The sequence below is a fragment of the Rissa tridactyla genome, chromosome 1, assembly GCF_028500815.1.
Source record: "Rissa tridactyla isolate bRisTri1 chromosome 1, bRisTri1.patW.cur.20221130, whole genome shotgun sequence".
Classification (NCBI taxonomy): domain Eukaryota; kingdom Metazoa; phylum Chordata; class Aves; order Charadriiformes; family Laridae; genus Rissa; species Rissa tridactyla.
Window position 1 is genome coordinate 63,688,440 of NC_071466.1, and position 21,383 is coordinate 63,709,822.

Here is a 21,383-nt window from a genome sequence, read left to right on the forward strand (position 1 = left end):
GAAGAAATACTTTAGCTGACTCCAAGCTCAACTGACAGGACCAGCTTTTACAAAGGTCGCCTAGCATGTGGGAGTTGGTAGTCAATCCCTGAACTGAGGTCATCTACATCCTATATCTCCAACATAGAATCATAGAATCATAGAATCATTTAGGTTGGAAAAGACCCTTGGGATCATCGAGTCCAACCATCAACTCCACTCTACAAAGTTCTCCCTTACATCATATCCCTTAACATCACATCTAAACAAGTCTTAAACACATTCAGGGATGGTGACTCCAACACCTCCCTGGGCAGCCTATTCCAGTGTCTGACCACTCTTTCTGTGAAGAATTTTTTCCTAATGTCCAGCCTAAACCTACCCTGCTGCAGCTTGAACCCATTCCCTCTTGTTCTATCACTAATTACCTGTGAGAAGAGACCAGCAGCAACCTCTCTACAATGTCCTTTCAGGTAGTTGTAGAGAGTGATGAGGTCTCCCCTCAGCCTCCTCTTCCTCAAACTAAACAGTCCCAGCTCCTTCAATCGCTCCTCATAAGATTTATTCTCCAGGCCTTTCACCAGCTTCGTTGCCCTCCTCTGCACTCGCTCCAGCACCTCCATATCTCTCTCATATTGAGGTGCCCAGAACTGGACACAATACTCAAGGTGTGGCCTCACCAGTGCTGAGTACAGGGGGACAATCACCTCCCTCCTCCTTTTGCCCTCCTTAACATACACCCTATATCTCTAGATGTACAGATATTAGACATTACAGAAAGTGTCATGATCTTTTTATGCATAGTACAGACCTGAAATTGTGGTTTGGGCCCCAAAATAATTTCCTGAAGAAGCTGAAATTTATGTTCCTCTGGAAATTTTCATTTTATTAAGATGAGATTTTCTGACATTACACGAGTAGCTCACTACCTAAATAATTAGTGAGAAGGAAAACACTGGCTGGAAACAACAGAATAACTGGTTATTAGACGATTGTTGAAGTGCTTCTTAATTCATAAACTAGTCTCTCTGCTCTTATCATTGCCTATTTTTTATCAGTAATAGATGTAGAGTTAAATACTATACATTACTATTAGATTATGAGCAGCCTCCTAGTGGCACTTCAGTAAGATTTTCACAGCTTAAGTAGGAGCCTCTTATAGCTAAAATGACAATAGATTTTTGCATCACTTTCATCTTGGGCATAATTTTATGGAGTAGAAAGGAATTGTAACATAAAATGACTCTTCAGTCAGTGTAAGTTGCACAGCACAGAATGATGCTGAGAGCTTTCAAGTTGCTTAAGGGCACCCGCACTTATCTCCAAAGCTGTTTGTACTACCAGTGGAGTCTTTAGTATATATCCTCAGGAAGCCTTTCAGTATTTACTGGAGATTAAGGCTGGTTCAGAAATTTAGAGGATAAGCCTGTACGTGGATCATAACTTTCCTTATTTGTCAAAGCCAAACTTGTTTCTACTCTGCATTTCAATTTCAGGCATGCTAAATAGCTTTCTGCTGTATAGAAATCAAACACGAAAGATCAGAGATATTTGCCTTGGCTTCTGAGAGGTCAGTGTGTCGCTTCCTTTTGGGGAGAAAAAAAGAAAGGATGAAGAAGTATAATGCTTTACTGAGTCTACTGTTATGTACAATTTACACAACCTCCCTGATGACTGTGTTTTTGAACAGACGTATGAACAGACTTCAGAAATCATTTGTGTTTGAGTTCCCAGTGAAACTCTCTGCAGAGAAGCTGCTACAAAACAGCATCGTATGGCCTAGTGTACTGAGTCCTTGTTTTAATAACTAGATGCTTTTATTATCAGTCAACAGCAGTTGGGTGAGGCAGACATCAGTTAAAGTTCATGTTCATGGATTTTGACTTCTATTTCTATATGAATTTTGCATCTTCTGAAACTACAGCAATTTTCAGTAAATAGTTTTCAATTAATACTTCCAGGTAAATACAGGGGATAATTTTCTGTTCTGTGGGCTTGTGCCACTGATCTTATACTCCATCACAACAATCTGAAGTGTGTTCTGCATAAAAGTTTTGCCCACAACTTGATGAACAAGAAATGTAGTTATTCAAATAATGAAATTGGTGAGTCAAATAAAAGCATCTTCTAAGAATTTTTGTATGAACTGTAATAAAAAACTGTTCTTTTATTACTTACAGAAGGAACAGAGGATCAAGTTAAAGATTTTCTCAAATACTTGTAAGACTTGTTAAATAAAACTAGTTTGATTGTTTGCGGTTTTGTGGGTTTTTTATTAAAAAGTAAGAAGTATATTTTGTGTGATTATAATAGTGAATGTTAAATTAAATTTAAAATATTTAAATATTTTTTTACTAGGAGGTTGATACTAAATATTACCTTGATTTTAACAGGCAGCTAAATTGTACAGGATTATTTATTCCTCCAATCAAAACAGATTGAATTCCAAATATGAAATGTTTATTATGAAAGCACATAAGCTCCACACAATAACAGTTTTATTAAATTTTCTAGTAAATTATATGAACAATAAATCAATTAAAAAAAGTTCCATTTATTGACAATATATGACTAAATATGTTTTTTGTTCTAAATGATTTCTACAATTCTAATCTATGCTATATTGAATATATTTCATATTCACTAGGATAAATTTAACATTTCATTTTATGGAACAACCTGGATACTTGCAGTCACACTCAGGGAAAAAAATATTTTTTCACTTGCTGTGATTTCTTTGCAAACATCTGAAAAGAAATGTTTCATATATCACTGAATTAACATGATTATACTTAAACTGTGTGTCCTGGCTTTAATTGACATTTTGCTTTACTTTAGTACTCCCACTGCTACCATGTAGATCTTCGAATTACATTAAATGCAGGCATATGGATCTACTTAACATGGTTTCACACTAAATTTGTACAGTGCTTGATCTTCCCACTATATAATGGCACTTTTTTTGTTGCCAACACATTCATGGCCTACAGCTGACTGCTTTTATAGCTTTTAATTAAAATCTGAAGTGGAAAGTGTCTATTAGTCAGTGTGTGAAAGCAGTCATAAAGAAGAGGTTGTACAAACCCTGCATAAGATGGATAGCAGTTACATCACTTTTCCCACCTTTGTCTTCATGATGAAGAGAAGCTCATTCGAGTTAATTATATCAAAGTGGGAGGTCTCAGCGGCAGAGCCTATTTTGACAAGTGCCCTCAATTATTAAGGACCTACAAATAAATTTGCAAGCCAGGAGTTCTATCAATATTTTATTGGCTTTCACAGACTTGTTAGAGAATCTCTCCTACAGTGTGTGGACTCATTTTTATTCATGTCATTCTTTTTCTTTTAGATTGGCAGCTGACCTTGTATGTCATCTTGCAGGTTTGGATATTAAATTTTTTTTTCTAAAATGTATGTTTTCAGAATGCCTGGAATCTACACACACATTTCCACTCTTGACTTTGAAGAATGTTAATTTGTCACACACTCTGTAATACATTTCCATGAATTTCTTTACCTTATATGTATGTTCAACCATTACACAGACAGTTTCAGATCCTCTTCTGATGAGCAGCACCGCTGCTTCATTGCCTCAGTAAATGAGACTGAAATTTGCCTCATTCTCTTGTAGATCTTTCCTCTTCCAATTTATAAGCATATTGCTAAAACACCCACAACAGGTTTGAAATAACTTAAGAAAAAGCTTAATGTAGTTTAACTGCCTTCGCTAAGTAAGTTTTCGTTCCTTTTTGGAAAGAAAAAAAAAAAATCACAAAAAACCCAACAGCGAAAAAACTACTGCACATTCTGGTATTGCTTTCAGATTCGTACTACTGTCTTTCTTTCCTTCTCCCTAGTCTGCAGATAACTTTCTCCTTTCTAATGCCTTTCTCTTCTTTTTCCACAAATATTCTTTGCTGCGTTTCCTCTGTTACATTACTTCCCCAGCATGTCCCTTCATGTCTGACAATATTTTATAGCTTTTCTTCTCCTTGTCGGAATATATTCCTCATGAAAGTTGTTGTTCTTGGTGTCCCTGGCAATAGACTCTGCCTTTTTTTAGGCTTGTTGATTGCTTTTGGAATCTGTTTTTTTCTTTGTGGTCAAAGAAGTGGCTGTCAAGAAAGAAATCAATGTTGTGTGGTGAATTCCTTATAACTATTGGAAAAAATTTATTTTAAAAAGTCTTCAAAAACAGGGTCATATAAACCAAAGTGATATCATTACAGTGCTCATAACTTTGGATCTCCTTATAGTGCAATCAAAATGTGGATCATAATATATTAAATAAATGTAAACATATATATACATTGATAAAATAGTTTAATCTCACTATGAATTTATAAATATGTACATGGCAATATTTTACTTTTTTTTTAATTGAATGAAACAAAAATCTGATTTGATTTCCTTTATTCCAATAAGGCATATTTTTATTCTTTTGAAGTTGTCAACTGAGAGCCCAACCTAAGGTTTTCAGGCAATGAATGCAGATAGGCACAGCCTGTGGTAGTGAGCACACAAGGATCGGCAAAGTAAGATGTATAGAGATTATTACACAAAAAAATTACACAGTATTTAATTTGATGCTTTTCTTCTTGGCATGGAAGATGAGCTCTCTGTTACTTAAGTCTGCAGAGCTTGTAAAGATTTAATAATTATACAAAACGTTATGTATTCCAGCAATTTCATTATGTAAACTACTTCTGGTATTTATTAGTGTCATTCTGTGCTCTTGCAGTTACTGGCATGCATCTAAATCCTAGCTGACCAAGTCCAGTCCAGTGACAGGTTTTCTTATTTTTGATTAAAGGAGGAACCTTTTCTGATTTTGCTTTGTACTGTGAAGGAAGAGAGATTGATTAGCTGTGGTCTATAATGCATTTGTTAGAGGTCTGCAAAGAATTCAGTCACATGGTACCAACCCTTCTTTTGCTCAGCTGTTTCTTTCATGGCAAAGAAAAAAAAGAAAAAAAAAAATCCAAACCAACAACAAACAGATGTATCCTAACTTTGACTTAATTTATGGTCACATTCCCATGAACTCCAAAAAAGAGAATGTCTTCCCTAGTCGCTGTAAACAGATATTTTAAAATCACTCTGGTCTCTTAAACTGCAAAATAAAAGTTAAGTTGTATTTGGGACATAAAGGTAAATCTATTATGCATAGTAATTTTCGTAAGAAGTCAAACCATAGTGTCTCTGAACATAAAAATGTGCAATAGGATGTATACAACGTATGTCATTGTGTGTTATTAGCCATTAATTTATCAGGCAAAGAAATAAAGTATTTACATTAAACATCAGTAAATGGGTTATTGATGTATTTGTATTAGAAAAACTTATTATATTTATTAACATCTAAGCACCCAAAAAAAAAAAAAATAATGCTTTCAGTTGTGTCTGGTTTGGACTTTCAGAAGCCTTACAGTTATTTCAAAGACAATTATACAATAATATACAATAATTATACAATAAATGAAAAATAGAAAAATACACAATTTCATTATATAAAAATGGCCGATTTTCAAATTATTAAAAAAAAATTAATTTCAAAGTAAAATATCTTGTAACTACTGAATTTCAATGACTAAGAAATATTTTTTCAGGTGCAAAAAGAACATTGCTTTAATTGGACAACATGAAAGATGAAAGTTTGTACAACAATATACAGGACAGGCAGTAATTTAATTACCGAATTCTTGATCAAAGGATTTTAGGAAGCTAATAGTAAGAAATATTCAGTTAAACAATTCTCTGACAACCAGTCTATGCCAAGTCTTTATATTATTCAAAGGTACTAAATCTTGGATTTCATATCTGGAGGTCAAGGGCACACAATACTGGAGTCCCAACTCAGTCTGGAAGTCTGAAGAGGGACCGTAAGTGCAGAGAAGAGCCTGAGGCTCTTTATTACTTCCTTTGAGGGAACTTGTGAGGACTGTATCAGAAGGACGTTCTTTTTCAGAATGGACTTGTGCAGGTGAGATTAATTTACCTAACATTCCTTATTTTAAAAAAAACCAAAAAACAAAAAACAAAAAAACCCCAAAAAACTAACAAACAAAAAAACCCAAAAACACAACATAAAACAAAACCAAAAAAACCCCATAAAACAACCCACAAAACCCAACAAACCAACCAAAAAAACCCCCAACGAAACAAAACATTAGCAACTTAATTCACTTCAGTAATAGAGAAAACTTGAGTACTAGAACTTTTGAATCTAAACCTATATTTAATTTCTATTTCATTTTTCCACTCTCCTTCCTAAGCCTTTTTTTGTTCCCCATCTTCAAGAGGGGAATAAATAAAAGAAAATGATGGAAATGCATAAGCCTTTCCACTGTTCTGCATCTGGCACAAAAGCAGATCTCAATGTACAGCATGAGGAATTAGGGTATATTTATAGGAGGAGGTAAGTAGAGTTAGTCCATCTGGGAGGACAACTTGAATGTGTGTAAAATATCCTAGAGACTGAAGATTCAGCATAGACCAGGACTGTCATGGAAGGTTATTATCAAGATAAGTCTGTTGTGTTTGCTAGTACAAAGAGGCTACTGTACTGGTAACTCAAGAGGGATTTGAGGATTGCACCTTTTTCAAATAGCTGTGTTTTTTATCAACTGCCTTCTATACACCACATATTTCAAAAGAGCGTGTTTTGTAAAAGGTGCTACAGTGACCGATAAGTGAATATTTCATCCATTCTCACAGAATGCAGTCTTAAAACAAGCAGTTGCTCCCACGCAGACAATCCTCGAATTACAGACTATCACGAGTAATTGTGGCTAAGAAGGCCAGAGAAGAAAAAGGATGTTAACAATGTGTATTTGACAAAAAAGGAGTCAGGGACAGTCTCTACAAAAAATAAAGTATGCTTTGCTTTCTACAGATTTATTTTTTTTAACTTAATGGGATGGTAGAAGAGCAAGTAATTTTTATTTTTTTTAAATTTACGTACTGAAAAGAAATGTATTATCTGTTACAGGTCCTCAAAATGTATATTCTGTTAACATTATTAGTTTCTTAAAAATGTGTTTCCCAGTTGATAGTCTTAATCAATTCCAGGAGTATTATAAAAATAAGAGAAAAAGTGAAACCTGCTATGTAGTTGCATGCACACACTTAACTCTGAAACAATAAGGAAGATGTTTATTTCCCCTTAATTTCTTTCAATTGTAGTCTTTGTAGTTAGTGTATGTGGCATACTAAGCTTGACATTTTCAAACAGAAGCATAACATAAGCTGACAGTGTCCGTTTATATTGTGAAGTAGGTGCCACAAGGAAAGGGCAAAAGAAAATACTGTCTGTGGAACAGACAGACCATTTACCAGCAATAGCTTTCATTTTATATATTTCATGTATGACCTGTTGCGGAAAATCACTTTGTTCTCTGAAACATCTGTGGTATATTACTGAGGAGAGGAAAGATGGATTATTGTGTTATACATTGTTTTTTTTATTTTTTCATCCTATGTGAGTTTAGTGCCAAACAGCAAAATTTAGGAACATACATGGGACAAATCCAGTCACTATGACTCTGTTTTCTCCTTCTCCATCCTCTCAGAGAGTAGCATCCAGTACAAAATAAGCAGTAAACTGTCCTCCACATTGAACCACCAATTTATTTTTTTTTTTAAGAGAACATAGCAAAGAGCAAATTGCAGAAAAATAAATACAACAAATTCCCCATTTTCTATACCTCATTATATGATCGCATTATTTGGTTCTTTTTTCTATTGGATACTTCTAGGCCTCTGGTGACAAATGGGTATCAATAGGCTTGCCACGGTAGTGCTGAGATTTTGGGATTTATCATACACTAGGGTTGAGAAAACAGCCATCCCTCTGCTTCTCTTTATGAAGTGTCACTGCAAGCCCTGGAGCTCAGTGGAGCCTAGTATTTTTCCTATTTGTCACCTTCCAGCGGTAGACACTGCAGGTAAGTGATATGGGCAAATCCGTCATGCAGCAGGAATGCCCAGTGATCCCAGGCAGGCTTGAGAAGGGGGTGTTGACTGGGGCACTTGTGGCAGCACATCATCCAGACCCTTTGTTGGATTTGGCATGGGATCAGTGCCGCATGTAGCAGATCTACTGCAAATGGAATTGGCATGTGTCCAGTGGGCTGATTGATATGCCAACTACTGTTTCTATGGGAGTACTTTTTTTTTGTGGTGTGGGGTTTTTTGTATATTTTTTTTGTGTGTGTTTTGTTGTTAATTCCCCTAACAACCGTTGCCTTTTTACCAGTCTTCACTGAAAGGCAGATTGACTGGTTTAGTGTTTTCTTTTCCTGCTATGAAAACTTCAGCTTGTCATTTTAATTATGAATCTATGGGGCACACATATACAAAGCAAATTGTGTCTGAAACTGCCTGGAGCACTTCATAATCTATTGGTGATGCATATTGCAGTTAGTCATTGGTGCTGAGTATTCATGGAAATGGCAATTAAATACAATTTGTTGTTTGGTCATTTAAGCATTGTTCTCTTATTGTTGTGTAAGCCTTACTATATAGTGAAAATAAATGATAATTTACGTCAATGCACATTAATAGCATAAGATTGTCATGGCAACATTTACATAAATATTGTCTGTGGCATCAGATAGTCATATGACAGTTGCACCCTGAATAATTATGTCTTCTAACAAACCAGTGATTTAGCTAGCCAGACCTTTGCCCTTTTCATTCCATGAACAGTATTTGCAATTATAGGTGATGTGTGCATAGGAAGCATTTCCTGGTGGACAGTGAAGTTTTCAAAACAGCGGACAACCCAGGTCTGCATATCATATTGAACGATGAGATCTAAAATGTTCCTCTTTCTTTCAAAAGTACATATACAATTGCAGGTTCTTAATCTATGCAAATGGTATCCGTAAGTAACAGCCAAAGTTCTGTCATTCTCTTTAACTCCTGTGGCATTAAAATCATGATAGAAAATATGTGGCCTCTGCACTTTCCCAGTTCTAGATTCTGCCACCAAATTAGTATTCAACTTAATGTTTAGGGGCTTAGCCATTGTAATTAATCATGTTGTAACTGTAGAAAGATACCTAATATGCCATCCCTATGCATTATTTAGATTATTTCCGTAGTGAAAGGCACAGGCAAGAGATTAACTAAAGCAAACACTTTGGGGTCTGTTTTCCCACTGATGAACAGAGAATTTATATGTAAAACTCAGGTTAGCATTAGTGTAAGTTTATTGTATAAATCACCTAGGCATTGATAGGAGCAGTAACTTTTATAATGGCTTCCTTACACACTTGTGTACATCACTGCTGTTCAGATGGTCATCATTCTCAGTGAGTGAATATTATTATAATGTTTTATTAGACAATGTGAAGAGTGATTTCACTCTTGAACTGTGTATGAAAACTCGCTATACAGGCAAGCCATGCATACACTTAAAATAAATACAGGCACAAGCAAGTTTTTGATTCTATTGTAATTGCCAATAGTTTGTACATAATATCTGACCAATAGCAATGGTAATATTTTGATGGGTTTCCCTCTGAAAGATGCTATCTTTGCATGTTCCAAAAAGGCTAAAAAGCAATTAATCATCTAAAGAGTCTCATTGATGGGTAGCCTTTCTTCATATATTGAACAGCATGATACGGCCAAATACTTTGCAAAGTGAATCAAGTTGAAGTGAAACCCTAACCTATTTTCTGTAGACTCTTGAAACTTCTACTAACATAAAAGTCATTGCTGAATATGAGTTGGTTACCATAGCACATCTTCAATTCTTTCTCTTTCTGTGGTGAATCCTCTGCTCTGGATCTTCATTTCTCATTGTCTCCATGACATGTTTTTTAACTGATCTTCAGGTTGATATTTCTCTCACTCTCAGCTTTTTTCACAATGATTTCCATTAGGACTGATAATAGCAATAAGTTATCCTGCAGGACTGATAACAGTGATGTTACCCGACACGGATGAACAGTGTTTTTCCATTTACTGCATTATTCTGTCTTTCCATTCCTTGATCAAAAGCCTCCTTATGTTGCAGTGCTCTTTCTAATGTGATATGTAAATATCCCATCTTTTCTTACACATCAGGCATGCATTTCTCCATGGTCGCTCCATGTCCATTGTATTCTCATTAGTGAACACAAAGTTTTTTTCAAGTTCACAGTTTAACTCTGAATTTTGAGAAAGTGGGTGTTATTGTATTTACCAAAAAAAAAAAAAGAAAAAAGAAAAAATAGAAGTACTAATTTAAGAGGGATTAAGTGATTTGGTAATCAAATGTGAGTTTTTAGTTTTTTTCAGCTGCAGTAAATGAGCTTAGTCAACTACCATCTTCACAAGGTGTATATTTCAAAATATGATTTCATGTTTTTAAATGCTGAAGTTAAATATATTGGGATCCCAGTCTGTGAGTAACTGACTGCCAAACTTAAATTTTTCAATGTTCTTCAATCCATTCTTTAACTGCGCATCTAAAATACTATAGATTACGGATTCATTATTAGCTTAGTGTTTTCATGTAGTTTTAGACAACAAACCTCACTGTCTATTCTTTTCATATTTTTCTCATAAAACAGGCAAAAAGTAAAGACTGATACAGTAGAAAGTCTCTTCACTAGCAGTAGTTGCTAATACATCAGGGGGCATAGTTATAGATAACTTTATTCTAGGGAGGACTTGTTCCATCTTGACTATTTACTTAGCTAGTTTTGTGCTTTGTAATCATTATTTGTTTGAATATATGCTGCTAGCCAGGGGAATGATCCATACAAGGAAAACTTACCTATTAGAAGTTTATTCAGTGCCAGTATAAGGTTAACAGTTATTCCCCGACCTACCATCATGACCAAAATCACGACCTTCAGTGTGGCTCCTTCTGTTGCAATACAGATGAAGAATAGCTAGCTACACAATCATGAAACTAGCATCACTCTGTTCCTATGGCTCATTACTGTGCCTGTGTATGCATATGATGTTGGAAACTCACTTGCAAATAATTCATTCATTACCACCAGGAGTTCCATCTTCTGATTGTCGGCTGTATATTTTTGTGATATTTTAAAGACAAGAACCATTCTTTAATGAAAATTCACAAATGAGATATCATAAGCTATTAAAACAAAAGTGATTATTATGCAAAGTAAAACAAATGACTTAGTATTGGAGGTGTATGTTTTTGAATCCTGAATTGCTTGGGGAATTGTGGGAATGAGGCAATGAATGCAAAATGTGGAAGCAGAAAAAAGCTAGCATTTTTGAAAGATGGATGACAGTAATTATCATGAGCAATGACTGATTATTGGTCTCCACTTTGTCTCTCCATATTTCTTTCGTTTCTTTTTTTTTCCTCTTTTGAAACATTAACTCCAGACATTCATTTGTGAAATGTTAGCATCTTTTAATAGTCTCAAAGGCATAGTCTTCACTAACACTTCCTAAAACTTGCTCTATCTTCTGCTTATCAGAAAACATCTGTGAACAGGTACTTAGTTTAAAACATTGATATTAGCTTATACTTTAATTACCACGTGGTAAAGAATAACTTACTGGGTTGCTGGTTTCTCCTTGTTTTGTGTTTGTTTGTTTGTTTGTTTGGGTTTTTTTCTCTTATATTAGAATTGTTTTAAGTATTAGCTTTCACAAGTTCTATTCTTTTTTCAAAATATTTGCATAAACGTACTTAAAATGCTGAACAACTTTGTCCATAAATGATTAAGTCTACATTGCTATATTTGTTCTTGTCATGTTATCCTTCACCCAGTCACATTAATGAAAACAAGAACTATGTTGAAACTGGTCCTTCAATAAAGAAAAGAACGTTTAAAAATGAGTTGAAGGGGGAGTCTACACAGAGGAATATGTCATGGAAATGTCTGTGGGTGAGACATAGCATGGGGAAAGTCTAGCAATAACTGTTTCAGATGCCATTGCCAACAAAAGTGCTAACTTCTCTGAACTAGCCATGCATTGTATTGAGAGGGGGTGGGAAAAGAAAGGATATGGTGTTGAGAAGACACAGAGTGACAATAAGAATCATTGAGCAGAGAAATGCTGTGTGGAGGAGGGATAAAAACAACCAAATAACCAACAAAGCACAACAAAACAAAACAAAAAAACAACCCACCATTTTTGGTAATGGACTTAAAGAGAAAAATCAGGGAGGACAGTTAAGATAGGAGTAGTAGCAAGAAGAAAGAAGACTCCAGCAGAAAGAGTAAGGACTGGGAAGATGGCAAATGAGACCACAACAATCCAACAACTGTAAGAAAAGGGAAAGAAATGGAGGAACGTAGCATTAGAAGTGCACACAGAGAGGTAATATAGTGGAAACACCTCAGCTTGGAAGAAATGAATCCTCTTCCAACCAATGTTTGCAGAGAAGCATTTTCAGACAAGTAGTGTGGAAAACAATGGTTTATTTAGGAAAATATATAGACTGAATGTAAGAAAACTAGAAGGCTGGGTAGGGAGATGGAGAAAAAAATTAACTAAGTACAGAAAACACTTTGCTCTGATGTAGAAGACTGGATGGGAAGGGATGAGGGGGAAAACCAGTTATGAAATATGAGAGTAAGATTTTTAACAAGACAGAATAAGAGAAGAAAGAAAGAAACAAAGGAAAGTAAAGTGGCTTTTTCAGGGAGGGAGAAAACTAAATTAAGAAAAGACAGTTATGAAAAACATTTCAAAAAATGGAAATCATTAGAAGGAAAAAGATAAAAACGTGAAGTGAGTAGGAAATAGAAAAATAATCTAAAATAAAGAAAAATGGTAGAAAATGAAGAAAAGGTACCCTAACATATAACTTCATATCATCAAATCTTTGAATATGGCAAAACCACAAACTTCTTTGTTAGGCTCAGAAATGGGCAATTTAAGCCTGTTGAGGTTTAGAGAGGGTTAACACACTTGTTCTGGCTATTTCCTGACTGCGGAGATTAGCATGCCTAGGGAAAGTTGTTCTGAATTAAGCAATTCCCTTGTCATCTCTAGTGTGCATTACAGCAGTGAGTAAGTAGTTAATGTTGGCAACGAATCTCTCTGGTGAGAAGTGGAAGGGAATTTTAGCTGGAAGATGCTTTTTATGTTCAATGTTCACATCTTGGGAGGGAATAGTTTGTTATGTTTCCTCTGAAGCACCTAGCCCAATTCTGAGTGCTGTAAAACAATTGATAATTATATATTAAAAAGCTGTAACTGAATTCCATTTACGGATGTCTATAAGTTACCTATCAAAATCAATCTTTGACTATTTTTACATCTATTTAGATTAGGCATTAGATGCATCCCAGCTTCTCAAGTTGTCATTGGTTATGTTTATTGGACTAACTTCTAAAAATAAGGAAGGAGCTTTCAAAAATTGCATTCATTTCATCAACCGATGAGGACATAATGAAAATACAGTAAATAATGCAGTGGCAACTTATTGATTCAGATGTTATAACTTAATTAATTCCAATAAGAAACAGGCAAATGCAGAAGTCTGACACAGACTTTTTTCCTTTCCTTTTTTTTTTTTCCCTCTAAGCTTGGATGCCACAGGAACTTAATGTAATTCAGAGTTGGAAATAGCATGAGATAATATCTCTATAGATAGTTTACCAGTTAACTCTTTCCTTATTCACCAGAGTTTCTAATAGTCTCTTTATATTTCTAAGATTATGAAATAGTAGTTATGATTAGAAAGGCAGTGTGGCATGTCCTATGGCTGAAAATTATTAGTGTTTGTCTTCCTAGTTTCTTTTGTCAGGAATAATCCAAAATCAAATGTTATATACCACTTATAAGGATGACTCTTGTCCTTGAAAACCTTTTAGCAGGTCCAGAGGAGGCCACAAAAATGGTGAGAGGAATGGAACACCTCTCCTATGAAGAAAGGCTGAGACAATTGGGATTATTCATCCTGGAGAACAGAAGGCTCCAGGGACACCTTATAGTGGCCTTCCAGTACCTAAAGGGGACTTATAAGAAAGATGGGAACAAACTTTTAGCAGTAGCAATAGGACAAGGGGTTAAACTAAAAGAGGGCAGATTCACAGTAGATATAAGGAAGAAACTTTTTCTGATGAGGGTGGTGAAATAGTGGAACAGGTTTCCCATAGAGGTGGTAGATGTGCCATCCCTGGAAACATTCAAGGTCAGGTTGGACATGGCTCTGAGCAACACGATGTAGTTGAAGATGTCCCTTGCAGAGGGCTGGGCTAGGTGACCTTTAAAGGTCCCTTCCTGCACAAACCTTTCTCTTTCTGGTTGCTTTCCTTCAGTATATTTTGTGTGTTCAATCAGTCTTCTTTTTCCTTTGGTTCTTGTGTTCTTCCAATTTGTCAGCCAGTAGCTTTATTTGCTCTGCTATTACGTTGATTATCTATTTGTGTTGATAGTGATTTATTCTTCCATATCTAAGATAGCTCCTTGTACCTCTGCAGTTGTAAGGCTCATCTTCTCTAATTTCTTGTCCATTTTAATTTCCAATATGGTAAATTTTGAGTGCAGAATAGTGGTAGAATTAATGCTAACTTCTGTAAGAATTTATTTGCCTGCCTAGCTGGCAAATCCTGAACATTTCCTCTTTCCTGTGAAAACTCCGTGTGTGTGTGTGTGTGTGCGCGCGCGCGCGCATACATATATATATATGTACATATATATATAATTATATCAGTGATACTCAAGGCACGTCCTGAAGGCACTAGTAGCCCAGCACCTTTACCGTCTCAACTCATCTAACGCTTTGTAGATTTTGTTCAATATGAGCATAAGACTTATATTGAAGCTCATAAAAAGCTAAGACTTTTTACAGATTTTTCAGAGTTTCGTGGGGTTGCCAGAGTGAGTAAGGCAATCAGTATTGCAGCAGCTAATAAAGCTGTATATTTCCTACAGCTAATAAAGTGCATTTTGGGAGTACCTTATAGTAAGCTGATATAAAACAGAATTATCCAAGTAAATAATTAATGTTCGGATGATCATATATGAATTGAATTACATAATTCTCTGTCAGTGTGAGCAGCAAACCTAAGGCTTTATATATAATTGAAGGTTGATGCATAGCTGAGTCTAAGTATTGAAAGGTGTAAAATTGACTACAAATTTACTATTTATAAGTTCATTGTTACTGGAAACTATTCACAATTTTTTTTTGTGCGTGCCATTCTCAGGTCAGTGTTTTAGTTACAGTAGCATGTCCCACCTAAAAGTAATAAGATTGCAAGAAGCGGACTCAGTTCAAGGGTTGTTTAATTGTTTGTTTTTTTTTTTTTATTGTTTTTTTTACTCTTATAGAAACTGGATTTTAAGTGAAGGGACTTAGAAACTGGCTGCTATACCCATTATCGTTCTTAACAATGAAAGCAGTGGTGGCATTTTAGGAAAATATTTCTCCACAGATGCATCACTAAGACATTTGAAAATTTTAACAGAATACTGGAGGGAACACTTTCCACAAAATGAGGTTTTGATCCAAACACTCAGTTGGTATGAATCAGCATAGTTCATTGAAGAGGACAGCACAGTTTCAGCGTCTTTGAAGTTTTCCCTTTACCTGTTTAGAGTTATGGGTTAGACTGCCTCTCTGAATGGAAAGTCATGTGAGAGGTTTTGCAGGACTGAAATGCTTTTTTATAGCGAATGGTGCAGGGAGCAGATTTGTCTGTAGGAAATGAAAGGAAATGAAAGAAGAAGCAGTTACATGAAACTACCTGTGACCAACTCTCTTTTCTCCTAGTGAATCAGTTTACACTTACTTATTCAGAAACTACTGTGCTCATAACTCACACCTATTCCTGGTGCCAGGAATGTTTGAACCTGACCATGATTTTGTCAGACAAATAATAGGGGTATTAGGTACTTCTTGAAAGTTATTATGACTCTGTCTAGACAAGTACTTACCCATGAAGTAATAAACTGCCACTTTAAAGTCAAAGAGATTCCTTATCTGTTTAAGGTTAAGCAGGTGGTGAGGTGCCTGTGACATCTAGAGCATTATGATTTCTTGTTCTGAGCACTTAAGCTGCCTTTTCAGATCGAGGTAGCTTTGCAGAATTTCCTTTGAACACATCCAAGAAGAAGGATGTATTCCTGAAATCAAGACCTGATGATATAAATTTCTTCACTTATAGAAATAAACCATTTTAAACAAACAGAAGTAGCTTTTAAATTGTCCATTGGCCTTCTATTTGGAGTTTAGTGCTACTATCTTATTAATGGCGTACAGAAAAAAAAATCCAAACAAAAATGAGATGTAGCAGTAGAACCATTTTCTTGATCTCTACCCCTTTAATTCAGAAAGATATGAAAGTGTATGAGGTTATAATTTGCTCATCAAATTAGTAATTAATTAAGGCTTACATTCTCTGGAAAAGGGGCTTCACAACTTATGAGGATTATCAAGATATAACAAAGCTATGCAGGGGGAAGATTAGAAGGGCCAAAGCTCAATCAGAACTCAGCTTGGCCACTGCAGTTAAAGATAACAAGAAGAGATTTTTCCAGTATATCAACAGAAAAAGGAAAACTAGGGAAAATATAGGTCCACTGATGAATGAGACGGGTGCCCTAGTGGTGGAAGACACAGAGAAGGCAGAGTTACTGAATGCCTTCTTTTCTTCGGTCTTCACTGATAAAGCCGTCCCTCACACATCCCATACCCTGGAGGCAAGGGGGAAGGTCTGGAGAGAGGAAGATTTTCCCTTAGTTGAGGAGGACCGGGTCAGAGACCACTTGGCCAAGCTGGACATTCATAAATCCATGGGCCCTGACGGGATGCATCCGCGAGTGCTGAGAGAGCTGGCAGATGTTATCGCTAGACCACTCTCCATCGTCTTTGAAAAGTCATGGGGAACAGGAGAGGTGCCTGAGGACTGGAGGAAGGCTAACGTCACTCCAATCTTCAAAAAAGGCAAGAAGGAGGACCCAGGGAACTACAGGCCGGTTAGTCTCACCTCTGCCCCTGGGAAGGTAATGGAGCGACTCATTCTGGATGTCGCCTCCAAACACATAGAGGAACAGGAAGTTATTGGAAGTGGTCAGCATGGATTTACCAAGGGCAAATCATGCCTGACCAATCTGATAGCTTTCTATGATGTTATAACGGGTTGGCTGGCTGAGAGCAGTAGATGTCATCTACCTTGACCTTAGCAAGGCTTTTGACACTGTCTCCCATAACATCCTCATTAGGAAGCTGAGGAAGTATGGGCTAGACGAGGTGACAGTGAGGTGGATCGAGAGCTGGCTGAGTGACAGAACCCAGAGGGTTGCGATCAGCAGCACAGAGTCCAGTTGGAGGCCTGTAACCAGTGGTGTCCCTCAGGGGTCAATACTTGGACCAATTTTGTTCAATATATTCATTAATGACCTAGATGAGGGGACAGAGTGTATCCTCAGCAAGTTTGCTGATGATACCAAGCTGGGAGGGGTGGCCGACACTCCAGAGGGCCGTGCTGCCATCCAGCGTGACCTGGACAGGCTGGAGAGCTGGGCAGAGAAGAACCTAATGAGGTTCAACAAAAGCAAGTGTAGGGTCCTGCACCTGGGAAGGAAGAATGCCAAACACCAGTATATGTTAGGGGCGGACATGCTGGGAAGCAGCTCTGAGGAGAAGGACCTGGGGGTCCTGGTAGACAGCAAATTATCCATGAGCCAGCAGTGTGCCCTTGTCGCCAAGAAGGCCAATGGCATCCTGGGCTGCATAGGGAAGACTGTGGCCAGTAGGTCGAGGGAGGTCATTCTCCCCCTCTACTCTGCACTGGTGAGGCCACAACTGGAGTACTGTGTCCAGTTTTGGGCTCCCCAGTTCAAGAGAGACAGGGAACTACTGGAGCGAGTCCAGCGTAGGGCAACCAAGATGATTATGGGACTGGAGCACCTCCGTTATGAGGAAAGGCTGAAAGAGCTGGGACTCTTTAGCCTGGAGAAAAGAAGGTTGAGGGGGGACCTGATTAATGTTTACAAGTATCTAAAGGGTGGGTTTAAGGAGGACGGAGCCAGGCTCTTTTCAATGGTTCCCAGCGACAGGACAAGGGGCAATGGGCACAAGCTAGAACATAGGAAGTTCCATTCAAATACACGGAAAAACTTCTTTATGGTGAGGGTGACAGAGCACTGGAACAGGCTGCCCAGGGAGGTTGTGGAGTCCCCTTCTCTGGAGATTTTCAAGACCCGCCTGGATGCAGCCCTGAGGGATGTGCTTTAGGCAATCCTGCTCTAGCAGGGGAGTTGGACTAGATGATCTCTAGAGGTCCCTTCCAACTCTGAAGATTCCGTGATTCCGTGATTCCGTGAAATTGTACCGTTTTGATTTTTTTTTTTTTTTTGTTTCAAACATGACAGTGCCACCAGAAAAAGTGTATTTCAGCAGATTAGCTGTTCATATCTGGTTGTCACTTCCTGTCTAGTCAATGGGAAGACACAAATACATTTACATGCATATTTTTCCCACTCCTTCTAAAACAGAGGTCTAAAATCAGGAAATTAAGTATGATCTAAGACCCTCCTTTCCTCTCCACTAACTGTATAGCAGAGATATGAAGAAAACAAGGCCAAGTGCCAGGTCCTGCACTTGTATCACAACATCCCCATGCAGTGCTACAGGTTTAGGGAAGAGTGGCTGGAAAGCTGCTTGGCAGAAAAGGACCTGGAGTTGTTAGTTGACAGACAGCTGAATATTAGCCAGAAGTGTACCCAGGTGGCCAGGAATGCCAACAGCATCCTGGCGGGTATTAGAAATAGTGTGGCCAGCAAGACTAGGGAAGTGATTGTCCCGCTGTACTCGGCACTGGTGAGGCCCCAGCTCAAACACTGTGTTCAGTTTTGGGCCTCACTGGAAGAAAGACATTAAGGTGCTGGAGTGCGTCCAGGGAAGGGCAATGAAGCTTATGAGGAGCGGCTGAGGGAACTGGGATTGTTCAGTTTGGAGAAAAGGAGGCTGAGGGGAGACATTATTGCCCCCCCCCAACCTGAAAGGAGGTTGTAGCAAGGTGGGTGTCGGTCTCTTCTCCCAAGTAACAGTCTATAGGACAAGAGGAAACAGACTCAAGTTGCACCAGGGGAGGTTTAGATTAGATATTAGGAAAAATTTCTTCACTGAAAGGGTTACCAAGCATTGGAAACAGGCTGCCCAGAGAAGTGGTGAAGTCACCATCCCTGGAGGTTTTAGGGACATGGTTTAATGGTAACTTGGGAGTGATAGGTTAACGGTTTGACTTGATGATCTTAAAGGTCTTTTCTGACCATAATGATTCTATGATTCTATGAAATAAGCTGAGAAAAACCCAAATCAAGATATCAATATTATAGTTCTAGGTTTTAATTTTTAAACAGACAATAGAGTAAATATAATCTTTAAAAAAATCCAAATATTTAAAGAGGTAATCTTAAAGCTAAACTGACTTCTTCCAAGCACATTATATGCCAGAAAATGGACCTCTGATGTGTGCTAATGGGTTCCCTTTTATATTACTATGGAATTGGTTGCTCTGACACAATACACTGGCTTAATTACGTATGTTTGTTTCTCTTGCTTCTCCACGAACAAAACATTTAAATAAAGCTTAGAGTTTTTGTACTGTAAGTTTTATAAGATAAATTTTATGTTTTACTTACAAATTTTGGATCATATTCACCTGTCAGCCAATGAATCTTGCATTACCATTTGGTAAGGCTTTGTAGAGTAGTCTGTGTATAATTATTTATACTTTTTATAGGACAGCAAAAATGGTGCTCCTGTGGCCAACTAAATATTTGCTGCATGTGTGTTTGGTGTATCAGGATTTTCGTGTTTTGCATTTATATATATATTTATATATATAGTTCATTATAATAACTGAACTTGAAGATTGTTTGGTTTGGTTCAGATTGTAAACATAAATCAATATTATCAGAATTTGTTAATTAAACCCTAAAAAGACCAGCTTTTCTGTTGAAGTTGTGAGTTTGAAGTTATACTACATAATTTACTTTTTTTTTAAACTTATGTTTCACTTAAAAAAAATAACCGAGTATGTTCATCATTAAATATGAATATTTCAATACTGAGCATAAATCTTGTAGAGAAACCTGTGGCAATTATATGGCTTAGTTAAAAACTTCTGAATCAGCATCTCAACGGAAATGCTCTTTCAATCTAAACTGTAGAAAAACCATGAAGTTTCTTCTGTAGCGATTTAAATCAAATAACTGTTTAAGTTAAAGGAATGAAACACATTCAGCTGTAAAACCTTCTCACAAAGGAACAGTAAAGGTAGTGACTGAAATACAATGTTGCAGAAAGTCTCAGTAATGAATGTAAATCTCAGCTTCTCTCTCAGTCACACATACATACACCCTGACATACACAGTCCCCAGCTTTAGTTACTGCACTTATATTCTGAAGAACTGTAAGCCTTTCTAAAGCTATTGATCTGCAGACTTTCTAAAATTAAACTGCCAGGTATTGCTGTGTTCTTGATATGTTATTGATTTCCTTTGAATATTTTGGGGAAAAAATCTGACAGAGCTGTAGGATAAGTAGAAGGTCTCAGTTTTATTTAGTAGACAACTTGATTATGCAGCAGCTGACCACAACTTTTTTGCTTCTTTTCCCAGCTTTCTTTTGAGAATTGCTGTTAAAATGATGGTATTTTTAGGGGGTTAAAGTGTCCTCCTGAATCATCAAATCTTTACTGATCTGATTCACAAAGGTTCTGAGTCCCTCAGGTGGTATAATGCTCACCTGCTGCTTTAAGGTAGTTCTGACTTTGCTTTACATCCTTCAGAGACTGTGAGGAGAAAAAAAAAAAAAAACAAAACCAAAGAACATCCAGCTCATCATAGATCTGCCTCTTGTTCATAGGCACTGTTCAATTCGCAGCCCCGATACTGAATTGTCTCACTCATCTGCAGTTTTCAGGGTCACCTTTATAAAAAGATTTTTTTCACAACCAGTTTACGGATGCAGTATCACTGAATCAAAATGGATTGGATATTTTTGTTACCAGCAGTAGAATCACTTTTTCAGAAATCTTACCTGTTTCAGCCAAGGAACTTGTAGTTTTACAATTTTTACTCCATCAAATCTCTTTTTGAAGTCTTCGATTTCTGACAACACTTCATCTTCATTACTGGGAATGAAAAGAGTTTGGCCAGGCATTTACTTCCATGTTCTCTGGTGAAGCATGTTATGTGAGTAGGAACACATACATTTTGTTATTCGTTAGTGTCTAAAGGCTTCACTGATCTTGAAGTGTAGGCATCCTGCTATGAACTGCTTACATACTAAAGCAAAGTCTATTTTCTACTCCCTTAAGATTAAATTAGAAAAAAAAAAACCCAGAAATTGACAATAATAATAATATGGAGTGAGGAGAGAGAACATCTTACAGTTGTGTAGATTAAACTTTATTTTGCAGTTACTCCAAATAATTTACTTTTTGCCTTCTTATCAA

The 21,383-nt window shown here is 36.9% G+C and overlaps 1 pseudogene; it reads right to left on the reverse strand.

The window, feature by feature from the left end:
• Positions 1 to 215: 215 nt before the first annotated feature.
• LOC128904894 (uncharacterized) lies at positions 216 to 21,088 on the reverse strand (annotated as a pseudogene).
• Positions 21,089 to 21,383: the final 295 nt, after the last annotated feature.